Here is a 12293-nt window from a genome sequence, read left to right as displayed (position 1 = left end):
ACAGAGCCCTGGACCCTGCCTTATTCTACATTTCATGTACCTGTAGGCTGCCGCCCCAAGCAAGATGGGTCGGGGAAGAGGGAGCGCCGGCCTCCCTGCATCTTTGGGATCTGGGGGGGCCGTGACACCCCTGCTTCCTGAGCACCTCCCCCAGCCGCGCAGGAGTCCCCACCGCCCAAACCCGGGAGGTTCGCGGTCCCACCAGACAGACAGACGGAGCCAGCAAATCCCCGCGTTGCCCCCGGCTGCCGCGCGCGCGGGAAACACATCTGCCTGTCAGGGCCCAGTGCAAGCATAACACAGACCCTCCACGGCCGGGAGGCGTTTTGACTCCTGCTGCGAAACACGAAGGTCACGCCCCGGGGCTCCCCCTGTGCCCTCTCCTCACCAGGGGGAATCTGACAACAGCCTTGTTATTTACGCAGCTTAATGCGATCCAGAGGCGGCTGCCCGGCGCAGGGACAGGGAAAGCGGTCCGGCCCCAAAGAAACCAGTTTCACTTGCTGCATTTTGAGCCTGACATCCGGGAAGAGAGCGAGGAGGACGAGGAGGAGGATTTCTGCGGCAGGAGCCTCCCGGCGGCCCTCAGGATGGACGGTGAGGCCCCACACGCCAGCACTCTTCACCCTGTCTCTTGGGCCCGGGCACAGTCTCAGCGCAGCTTCCAGGGTGTGCAGTAAACACTCCCTGATTAATCCTCTCCCCGGAGAGGCTCCCAAGCCGGCGCCTCTCTGTGTTTGCTAACTTCCAGCATGCCACAGGCTTGCAGTGTAAGCTCTCTGAAACTGGTGGCTCTTCCCGGGAGAAAAGCTAAGTTGGGTTTGGGGGATTTTTTAAGGCAGGTTTCTTCTTTTCCTCCCCAAAGGTTTATCCTCTCCAAGGACTCAAGGACTCATGCAGTCCACATTAAACAATGATTTGACGCAGTGATGCTATTTTGTTTTCTACGTTTTCTATGTTCTATGTTTTGTTTCTATGGAAAGACACAGCCACTGTGTCACACCAGGTCTGTGTCATGCGCCCTCCACTCACTGGGTCTGTGATCTCCGGTGGGTGGGTCGCTTGCGGTCCCCTTCACTAGTAAAATGGGGATGGAGCTGGGACTTAGCCCCCCAGAGTGTGGGCTAATTAGAGATGAGAATGCAGATGACACAGCAGAGGGCTTCACGTACCAGTGACTCCCGTTTTGTCTTCACCCTTGCCCACAGTTGGAGGCTGTGCAGTAAAGGGATTACACAGATGATGGAGCCCACGGACCTGGATTCAAATCCCAGCTCCGCCCCTTGCCCACTGTGTGACCTGAGGCAAGTTACTTAACCTCTCTGTGTGCCTCGTTGGTTTCCTCATCTGTAAAATGCGGGTAATAAATGTTGTGAAGATCACGTGAGTTAATAAATGCCAAGCACTGAGAGCTGTCCCTGACTCAGAGTCAGTTGGCTTTTATTATTGTCATTATGGGGAGAATGGCTATTCTCAAACTCTCAATTTAAAGTCTTCACAAAATATTGCACAAGCAACAGCATGGCAAAGAAAATAACGATAATACAAAAAGGAAAGCCCTACAAAACTTGCTTTCTGATAAATCCTATTTTAAGGTATTTTTGTAATATGTAGATATTTTTGTGTCTTTTGTCACAAAACAGCTCCGAGAACTGCTCATCTTGGAAACACACAAGCTGGGAAGTTAGGCTGCAGAAGCCCGACACTGTGGGGTCAATTCCAAGCCCTGGGTTTTAGCTCGTGTTTTCACAAGCATCCATCCTGCCCTGTGTCTCCTGGAATGAGGACCGTACTGTATCAGCCACTCCTTCAGTATCGATCAGCCATGTAACTCTTGGCTGCCGTGGCTTTGCGGGGCCACGTCTTTTACAAACTTCCCACAAATGTCCGTTGTTTCCTGCAGAAAATGAACAGTGTGGAGGCAGGGCTTTCTGTCTTTTGTTCACTGCACTGTCGTCTGGGATGGAACAGTCTGGAACGTAGGAAGAGCTCAATACATAATTGAGGAATGGATGAATGAATGAATGAATGGAAGACGAAATGAACCTTACAAAGACGATACTTTCCGTGAAGTCTCTTAGAGCATTTTTTGGACAGATAATGTCTGTGAGTTTTTTTGTTTTTTTTTTAAAGCTCAAAGTAACCTACGATTTGGTTTAATTCACTCAAAGTAATTCCAGAATAGAAACATGGTGCCGTGTATCGGTGCAGCATTTTACATTTTTTAGTGATTTTACATCCATGTGGTCCTTCCATCACCCTTAAAACCCCACGTGGCCAGTAGAACAAACGGGATTCTGTTTTCCCAGTGTCCAGCCTGAGCCCAGCCAGGAGGACCCCGGAAGGTGTCATCAGTCATCTGGGGTGGCAGTGGGTGACCGCGGCCAGCACCCCCAGGCTGAGGGGGGAACTCAGCAGCTTTCAGCGTTCTCTCTTTTGATGTCCCCATTCCTATCCTTATTTCCTGAAATGGCCCCAATAAAGTGGCTCTGTCATCCTGTTTCTCCCTTGGCTGGTCTCTGTCTTTCTCTGTCTTGTCCCTCTGTTCGATGGCCCACTGCTGTCCCCCTCAGTCCCTCCCCTCGAGGGAAGCCAGGAGCCCGATCCACGACTCACACCCCCAGAGCCCCCGTGTCCATGCCTGCCGCCTGTTTCCTGGGAATTTCAGGCTGTGCCGAGCCAGGGGCCCAGGTCTTCTCTGCTCTCGGCCGGGAAGGCAGGTCCTCCGCCAGCTCTCAGCCCTGCCTCTGCTTCCTGTTTACTTCTGAGGGAGGCTGGGGACCTCGGGGTCTGCGGCCAGCCCTGTGGTCTGAAGCGAGCCAGGCCGTGCGAGGGGTTATCAGCCCATCAGCCCAGATAGGCTGGAGGGCTCTGCCATCCGTCAACTGTCTTCCGTCATTGCAAGCTCCCTGTCCTGGAATGTCGTCTTATTAGATGGATCAGGCCAGATGAGACAGTTTAGAGAGTTTCTGCAGGGCTCGGCGAGTTATTTCACTTTTATTTTCAAAATTAGGACATAGATACTCTCTTAAAACTCTAATAAATGTTTCTTATTAAAAATTGCCAAAAAATCATCAAAATACAGAGAAAAAAGGAACGATCACCTAAAACTTCATCACTCAGAGATAATATTTTGGTAAAATTTCATTAAATGTTTATCTATGCAAACTATACCCATAGAGATCAACGGGTACTATTTTACAAAAATGGGGTCATCTCCTATCTCCTGCAGTTGACCTGCTTTTCTTTTTAGCTCAACGATATGGCATGGATATATTTTCACATCAGTAAATAAAGATCCACATCATCTATACATAGTTGTAGAGTGTCCCACACACTCCAGTGGCGGCACTCAGACTTTTTCCAAGTTTTGCTGCTTCGTATTATAAACAACGCTACAACGAACATCCGTTGCACTAAGTATTTGCCTAAGTATTTCCTTGGGTCAATTCCTAGAGGTGGGGTAACCGATATAAGGCTTTCACGGTTAAAATATAGATGTGTTCATAGCAAGCCATCCACAAACAAGGAATTACCAATTTTCCTTCCACAAACCACCTACTCCTGGCCCCTGTTCCCATTCCTGTCTCCCACTGGACACCACCCCATCCTTTCCCTCCGCCAATACCGTCGGTACAAAGTAGCATCTCATGGTCGCTTGTTTGCATGTTTTTCTCTGTCATTTATGCACCTGTGAACTGGGGCATCTATTGAGTCCTAGAACTTCATATTGCAAAGGTCTTTAATGGCCAACGGGTTCCCACAGACCGCCCACCCCACATATATCCCTCCACCCAGCCACTGAATACTTGAATCAGCTCAACTGTTTCTCTCAAAAGAGATCATCCTGGCTTTGGTGTTTGAATACTCCCATAGATGGGGAGCTCACCACTGCTCGAGATGGTCTACTGCATTCCCAGCTCTGCTGTTAACCCTTAAAAGACAGTCCATGGGGAACAGCCGTGTCACACCAGGAACTGTGCTAAACCCTTCAGCGAACAGCGTCTCAAGCCTCCAACAACGCTGGAAGCACGGATCACAGCCTCCCTCTTTGTTCCGGTCAAGGTCACTGAGACACAAAGATGAAGGGACTTGCTGAGGGTCACACAGCTATGAAGCAGCACAGCGAGTAGCTGAGTTGTGTTGTTTCTCAAACACGTGGAAACTGCACCGCTTAAAAGGCTCACAGGGACTTCCCTGGTGGCACAGTGGTTAAGAATCCGCCTGCCAATGCAGGCGACACGGGTTCGAGCCCTGGTCCGGGAAGATCCCACATGCCGCGGAGCAACTAAGCCCGTGCGCCACAGCTACTGAGCCTGCGCTCTAGAGCCCGCGAGCCACAACTACTGAGCCCGCGTGCCACAACTACTGAAGCCTGTGCGCCTAGAGCCCGTGCTCCGCAACGAGAAGCCACTGCAATGAGAAGCCCGTGCACCGCAACAAAGAGTAGCCTCTGCTAGCCACAACTAGAGAAAGCCTGTGCGCAGCAACAAAGACCCAACGCAGCCAAAAATAAATAAATTAAAAAAAAAAAAAAAGGCTCACAAAGGAAACTTCAACCCGGTTAGAAATCTAACTTAGAAAGTGCTGTCTCAAACTATAGATTTTGTAAAAGACTTCTTCTCCTACAGACACTGTCTTCAAGTGCCCAGGGAAACTAGAGCCACCGTCACACACCCATTTTGTTTGGGTGTCTTTCCACACAAAGCCCTGCTGGCTGCTGGGGCCACGGAGACGCAGGAGGCTGGCCCAGCCTCAAAGATGTCCCGTGACTCAGGCCCATCAGCTTCTGGCTTACACATGAGGGGGAAAAAAGTCTAAAGGATAACTTAATTGATGTAGACCCCAAATTAATCCAAAGCACTCACTCCTATTTTTTTTTCCACTGGGAGCTGTTTTTAGAGATTAGATATTCTACCTGCAGAAATTCCCTTAAGCAAAACACGGGCACGCTACACAATGACCTCATTTGTCCACTCTCTGACCTAGCCTTTCTGATTACCTGACACCTCTTTCCCAGCTACCTAGGCCTCACGTTATTCTTCAAAACGTCATTCTTGGTGGGTCAGGCCTAGCATCAGTCAGTCACACTTTAGTATGAATTAGTCCAACGAATTAAGTAGGTGTACTTTACCAGGAGTAATTACGCATTTTTTTGAAGGGGGTATGTTCATCATGACGTGGGTGTCTGTGAATTGGACAGCGGGGAAGACACATTTAGTTGGAGAGGACGCTGCTCAGCTTCACCGAAATTAATCCTTAAATTTCATCTCTCCGGCCCTTTCTGCTTTGCTTGAGTCCCTGTCTGTCCGCAGGACATACAAGTAACAGGTTCAGCTATGGGCTGCTTCTAAACAGAGGAAGGTTGGGCCATCAAAATTTAATCTTTCATTTTGTTTCAAACCAAACCAAACAACACTGAAAAAAAACCCAAAAAACAAACAAGCTAAACAAAAGTGCACACTGTGATCCCTTTTAATGTAAAGATGCCACCCTGGGCCCAAATCTTTCCGTGTAAAATCCGCTAGCTGGGAACCTCCGTGGCTTGCAAACTAAATTTAAAAGCTTACATCCCAAGACCCTTGAGCAAAGGTTACTCGAGGTCTATTCCGGGTTCAGGCGGGAAAAAAAAGCTTTATTTGGCAAGGAAATGCCTTGTGAGAGGCGCTCGCTGACCAGGGGCACGGAGGAAAGCTGTGACTCAGTGCGTTTTTCTTTTGGCATTTACAGCCCTGAAAAATGATTGCAGCTTCCTCCGGTCACCGGAGCCAGAGCCTGAAGAAGTGACCTTTAAGGAGAGTCTGTTTACTCCACCCTCAGCCGAGGGCCCTTGCGTGAGCTCTGCGAGGTAGCGCCCCGCCTTGGCGCTGACCCTGGGGCTGCATCCAGACTCACCAGCTTGGGACAAACAGTGGGTGAGGGAGTGGGGCTGGCGAGGGGCTACTCTGGGGGTGAGGGGAGGGGTCAGGGTCAGCCCCTTCCTGCCGGGCTCCGGGGGCTTGCCTCTGGCCTGGAACATCAGACAAAACGTGTCTGTGGTGACCTGCCATCTCGCACTCCGTACCTTCTGGAAACCCTCTCCCAAGGCCAGCATCAACCTCTCTTGCTTTTTAGACAAAACAAGAAGCGATTAGCCTGGATGGGGATCCTCCTCTCTCCCTTGTGGGCCACACCACAAACTGGATTGGAATCTTGATCCCCTGGACCTTTATACCAAGGTACACAGAGTGGGGAGTGGCAAGAAGGTTAGCCTGGACAGCACTCAGAACTCTCTGAAACTGAACCGTCCACGTGTTCTATAGCAGACGAGGAGACGAGAATCTGATTCCTCCACTTAGTTTCTTAAATGTGAAATAAAGAAGCATATGTAATGGGATCTGCCAGTTTTCAAAAGTATAAATAAAACTTGCGGACTTGGATTTAAGTTTTTAAAGGTCATTTTGAAACCTTCCTACTGACAACATGATCGCTGCTAACTTTCTCTTTGTACCTTGATTCAACAATCTTTTCTCTTAGAGAGAAGGTGTTTTGTTATAATCGTTTGGTTTCTTTTATAAATATAATGCTCTTTCTTGCGAGAAAATTTAGGAGAGTTTAAAAAGGAAGTTAAAGTGATATGACATTCCACCACGCAGAAGTAACTGCTGTTAACACGGTGGTAAACTTCTTTTCAATCTGTTTTTCCTCAAGTGAGTGTGTGTGTGTGTGTATGTGCGTTTGTGTGTGTTATAATGATGCATCCTTTACAAAGACAGTGTCAGGAATTTTATACTGTGCTTTTCTCACTTGTCAATACCTCATAAGCACTTTCCCAAGTCGTTAGAGGTCGTTTATAAACATCATTTTAATGGTTGCCTAATATGCCATCTTATGGATGTGCCATAATTTATTTTGTTATTCCTCTATGAAGAAAAAATGTTTTAAAGTGTGCAAACTTCCTTTACCGGTGGAAAAAAATAGAATAGCTGCTCTGGAATGGTTATTTGTGATTTCCTGAAATTAGTTCAAAAATATTAGACATTTTTTGTTAACCCAAGTACCTACTTCCTGGTGGATTCCAAATATTGACCCGGTAGTGACCAGAGGAAGGGGAGTGGCCAGACCCTTTCCTTGTGAGATGCGAGGTGGGCTCTGGAGCTAAGTCTGGGATAAGCTTGCTGTGGTGTGGTGGTGAGGGGCGCCCCTGCCAGGGAGTGGGCTGGGGTGGCCTGCTCTCAGTGTCTGTGAGTCATGAGCTACACTGAGAAAAGAGGAAAGAAAGCACGGAGCCTGTGTCAGAGAGAGCACTGCCAGAGTCTACACCAATTTCAGGGGTTCCCAGCCCCTGAGCCCTTACTGAGCCCCTTAGGGATTCTAGGGTCCCAGGGTTAATTAATAGGATCCTCGGTGACCCAACTTCAAAATTATGCCTGAATCCCTTCAATCCATAATTCTGGGAAGATCATACAACATTTTTTTTGAGTGCTTGCTATTGACATTCAAGAGGGAAAACGTTTGTTTTTGCTAAAGTTGAGAAACCATAAAAATTCTCTCTGAAACTTACGACATTGAGGGCATCACAAAGGAAAGTGTGACCCCAAAAGAGTGAAACTTTTAGAAGATTTTACAAGTAGCGTAAATCTGCAATATATACTTAGCACACTTAAAAGAGTTACAAAATGAGCATTGTTGTGGTCTGGGGAGAACTAAAGTAGTCACACTTGTTTCTCCCACAGGGTTTTATGTATTGCCAGCTATGTGATGGGATTAGCAATGGCAGGGTGCCTATCTCTGAGATTCGCAGTCTTTGGTTAGTAATTTCATTCCCTTATAGTGTAAGGCCCCACTTCAGCATTCAGGCTCCACGTGTGCCCTTGGAAAATTCACCAAACTCCCGAAAGTCTCAGTTTCTTCACCTGTAAAATGGGGCACCTGCCTCACAGAAAGGAAATGGGGCACAGACACTCGTCGGCACACGCTGGCACATGGGCACATTCAGTACGTTCCTTATGATGAAGTGTTTTGTTAGTTCTCGTGGAAAATCCCGAGATGCAGACAGAACTTTAGGATAGAGATCGGTGGCCAGAGGCTTCAAGAAGAATGAACGACATGAATATGGCTTGACTTTCATGACTAAAAGTCTGGGAATCATTTACGTTACAATTTCATATTCTAAACTGAATCAACTGTTCAGCAAAGGGGGAAGAAAAACCACTACCTACCCACGGATCTGAGATAGCCATCACACTGTGGGGATTTAAAAGATCTGGAAGGAAGCTTCTCAAGTAGGGTTCCATTTTATAGTCCCCAGCAATGCACAAGGGATCCTATTTTTGAGATTGCATTTGACCAAATACCTGGCATAATGCAGTATACTTGTTGATTAATTAATAATAATAATAATAATAAACCTCACACTGACAGGACAATTACTAAGTGTTAGGGAGTTGCTAAGCCCTCATGTAGAACTCATTTAATCCTCATGACAACCTTAACATGTAACTCTTGTCACCTCCACTCTGCAGAGGGAGAGACAGAGGCAGGAATGGCTCACAGCCTGTCTCAGACCAAACCCAGCAGCTCAGCCCCAGAATCCATGCTCTTAGACACTGCGCTGTAATCCTAATACGTCATGCTCTTCTACGTAGAAATATTGACACATTTTCTCATCTAAAAAAAAAAAATCTGTTCACTAATGTTTATAAAATTCAAAAGAGGCAGCTCGTTCCCTGAAACAGAACAAACCTGAAGATACTCAGGCAAAGTGATGATGGTGACCAGTCGGATAAACTGTGATGAATTTGTACGGTTCACACTGCCTTTGGGGAAAGATGTCATTTAAATCAGATAATCCACGAGTACAGACAGAACGTGTGCTGAGGTTTGCTGCTCCTCCATCTGGAGGGCTGCTCCAGAAGCAGACAGAGGTGTTCCCTCAGTGTCGGGTGGCAGCACCGTGTGGGGCGCAAGCCCTCGGACCCCGCTGTCAAACTTGCAGGTCAGACCTGGTCCTGCCCCTTCCGACCTGGGCAGCAAGCTCCCAAGTCCATCCCCTGCCCTCCAGGCCAGGCCTGACTATGGTCCCCATTGACAGAGACATGATAAGGACCGTGATCGCCCAGGGAGAGGGGCACGGAGGGAGGGCATCAGCGATCTCCAAGTGGCCATGACCTACTAGCCAAGTGACCTGGGCAAGGCATGCACCCTGGGCGTGGGTGTCCCCATCTGCAGAGTGGACCGCAGGATGCCTGCTCTGGCCACCCTGGGCTGCTCTTCAGCAGTGTTTGGCATTCTCCCGTGTGCCCTGTGCTGGGGCCGTGGCATGACATCTGTCCAGATGGGCACCATGTTTAAAAGGGCAGCTGTGTGGCCAGGGCCTCGCCCTCCTCCTCGGCAAATGGGTGTACAATGGCACCTACCCACTAGGTTTTGGGTTGACGCCACGAGATGGTGCATTCAAACCCCTCCCCCGTGCCTGGCACACAGCAAACACTAGCAGGGCCAGCCAGCAGTGTAATCGCCGCATGTCAGAAAGCCTGGCCTGTCTCTCAGGGTGCCAGGCCAGCTCGGGACTGTTCTTTTTCTTTTTTTTGTAATAAATTTATTTATTTAATTTATTTATTTTTGGCTGCGTTGGGTCTTCGTTGTTGCGCGCGGGCTTTCTCTAGTTGTGGCGAGCGGGGGGCTACTCTTCGCTGCGATCCATGGGCTTCTCATTGTGGTGGCTTCTCTTGTTGCGGAGCACGGGCTCTGGAGTGCAGGCTCAGTAGCTGTGGAGCACGGGCTTTGCTGCTCCGCGGCACGTGGAATCTTCCCAGGCCAGGGCTCGAACCCGTGTCCCCTGCATTGGCAGGCGGATTCTCAACCACTGAGCCACCAGGGAAGTCCCCAACTCAGGACTGTTAACACTTGGGTGCATGAGGACACGGCAGTGCCGAAAAAACTGAGCTTAGGTATCACCGCCGAAGTAATTGGAGATAAACGTGTGGGACTTGACTTGAGGTAATCAAAGAGAGAATGCATTTGCAAACTAGCAGGTTAAAGTTAACATAAACTTTGGAAACCATGAGGAAATTAAGGATATCACTTTAAATTAAATATCTTAAGTAGACATGTTCCTTAAATGTGATAAGACAGCTATGGTACATTTAGTCAATGCCGATTGGTAATTAAAAGCGGATTTCTGCAGGCTTAGCTGCCCGGGAGGAGAGATCGATGTCTTCGTACAGGAGCTGATAGCCCTTGCAAGTATGGTTTCAATAATCCTCGGGCCCCATTGGCCCTCCACTCGGCAATAATAATGATTTGTTCCTGTAATGAAATGATATTCATTTACTGCGAATGCGGTGTGCACGCAGGGCACGATTCCATGGGTGTTGCTAGCCTGGATATGACCCAGTATGGGGACGATTACATGGAATTCCAGAATATCAGAGCCGGAAGGGGCCCGAGTCATACCAAGTCGCACTCCACCATTTCACAGATTGAACGCACGGTCTGTGGAGCTCTTCATGCACTTAGGAGCCCCTCACTGTCGGCTTCTGGGAGGGTCCAGGGAAAACTGAGCATAGGACACCTTCTCTCCCCTTTTCCTCCTCTTAAGCACCCCAACCCCTTCATGCAGGTCCCACATCTGTCCTCAACCTCAGTTTTCTGGCTGCACCAGCCTCCCAAGCCTTCTCAGGACATGTGGTCCCTGTTCTAACCCGACATTCCCGTGGCTGAACCCCCTGGACGCTCCAGGGAAAGGCGGCAGCTTGGCCGGGGCTCAGGGCCGCTGCCCGTGACTTCGTCCTTGGTTTTCCCACAGATGCTGGTTTTACATTCAGCCAGCTGAAACCCACGAGCCCTCTGCCTCCATTTTTCCTGTCTGCAAACAACGACCAAGTGTAAGAGGTGTGTCTTTGTTTGTCTCCTCTCAGAAAAGGCCCCCAAAGAGTCCCAATACACAAATAACTCCCCAGGACCGCCCTCTGTCCCAGAAGCTGTGCCAGGAGACCCCTGACTTGGGATGGGGGGAACCATGCCCCTCATCTAGCTGGGTGGTCCCACTGAAGACCCACGGGACGCTGGGTTCTCTTCTCACATCCAAGGCTCTGGGGTGAGGAGCCGGGGCCCTGGGTCCCCCAAATCTGTGAGGGTGGATTCAGGGGGTGGCATCTCGGTTTTTAAAGCACTGTAGATGAGAAAAGTGGACGCAGCTGGATGGAGCTGCCCCTGGAAACTTCCGCCGAAGGCTGCAAAATAGACAAATTCTGCGTCTCTCAGGGTCACGCCCGTGTTGTCTGTTTGAAATGACGGGGGCTGCAGCTCTGGACGTGCACACGTGGAGACAGGACACAGCAGGGAGAGGAGACGAGAGCCACGCATGGGCGAAGACTAGCAGGACGTGGCCTCCGCTCCGGGGATGTCTCTCTCTCTCTCTCTCTCTCTCTCTCTGCCCCATTCTCTCTCTCCATCTCTGTTTCTCTTTCTGCTTCTGCCCCGTTTGTCTCTCTTGGTCTGTCTGTCTGCACGTGTGCGTGCTTCTCTCTCTCTCTCTCTGTCCGTCTGTCTGCCCCCCCCGCCCCGCCCCGTCCTGGTGCGACGCGCTAATTCCAGACCCAGGTCCCCGTGCTCCTCATCGTGTTCCCCAGGCCGCCAACATCTTGAGCCCTGGAGCCCCACGGCCGCCGACGTGAATACCTGAGGCTTCTTCTGGAAATGAGGGACATCTGGGCGGTCCTGGCGCTTGCCTCTGTTCAGCCCCATTCAGTCCCCAAATGCACAAACCGCTCACTCATGAGACAGTGACACATTGAGGGAAAAAGGGATAAATTTGTGTGTCTTTATGAACATTTGATTTTCTTCTGGCAACACATCTCTCCTGCTTCAATGGCATTTTGCACCTGCAGCCGATGCTCTGCTACGAGGGACCTGCTCCGGCTTCTACTGTCTTGAGCTCCTGTCTTCCACTGACATGAAAATTCAAAGGAAAGAAGTAGCACTTCTGGAGCTGCTCCTTCTCTCCACAGAGCACTGGGGGTCTGACAGGTGCGCCTCGTGGAGTGGGGTCCCCGAGGGCCGGCACTGGAATCTGTGGCTCCGGGGCTGAGGCCGGGATGCCCCTTGTTTACAGGTTCCCCGCTGTTCCGACCCTGCACGTTCACAGACCCGAGGAGGTCTGATCAAAGGGCCGACTCTCCCCTGAGCGGGGGCTGTGGCGTCCCCTCTTAGCCAGAACTCCTCGCTGCACGCTAGCTGAGCGGCTTACTTTCTCGGCTCCTCCAAACTCCTGAAGGGAAGTAGCCTAACTGTGTAATTAAAGCCCTAGG

Source organism: Eubalaena glacialis, chromosome 18, assembly GCF_028564815.1.
Source record: "Eubalaena glacialis isolate mEubGla1 chromosome 18, mEubGla1.1.hap2.+ XY, whole genome shotgun sequence".
Classification (NCBI taxonomy): domain Eukaryota; kingdom Metazoa; phylum Chordata; class Mammalia; order Artiodactyla; family Balaenidae; genus Eubalaena; species Eubalaena glacialis.
Note: the sequence above shows the minus strand (reverse complement) of the source record.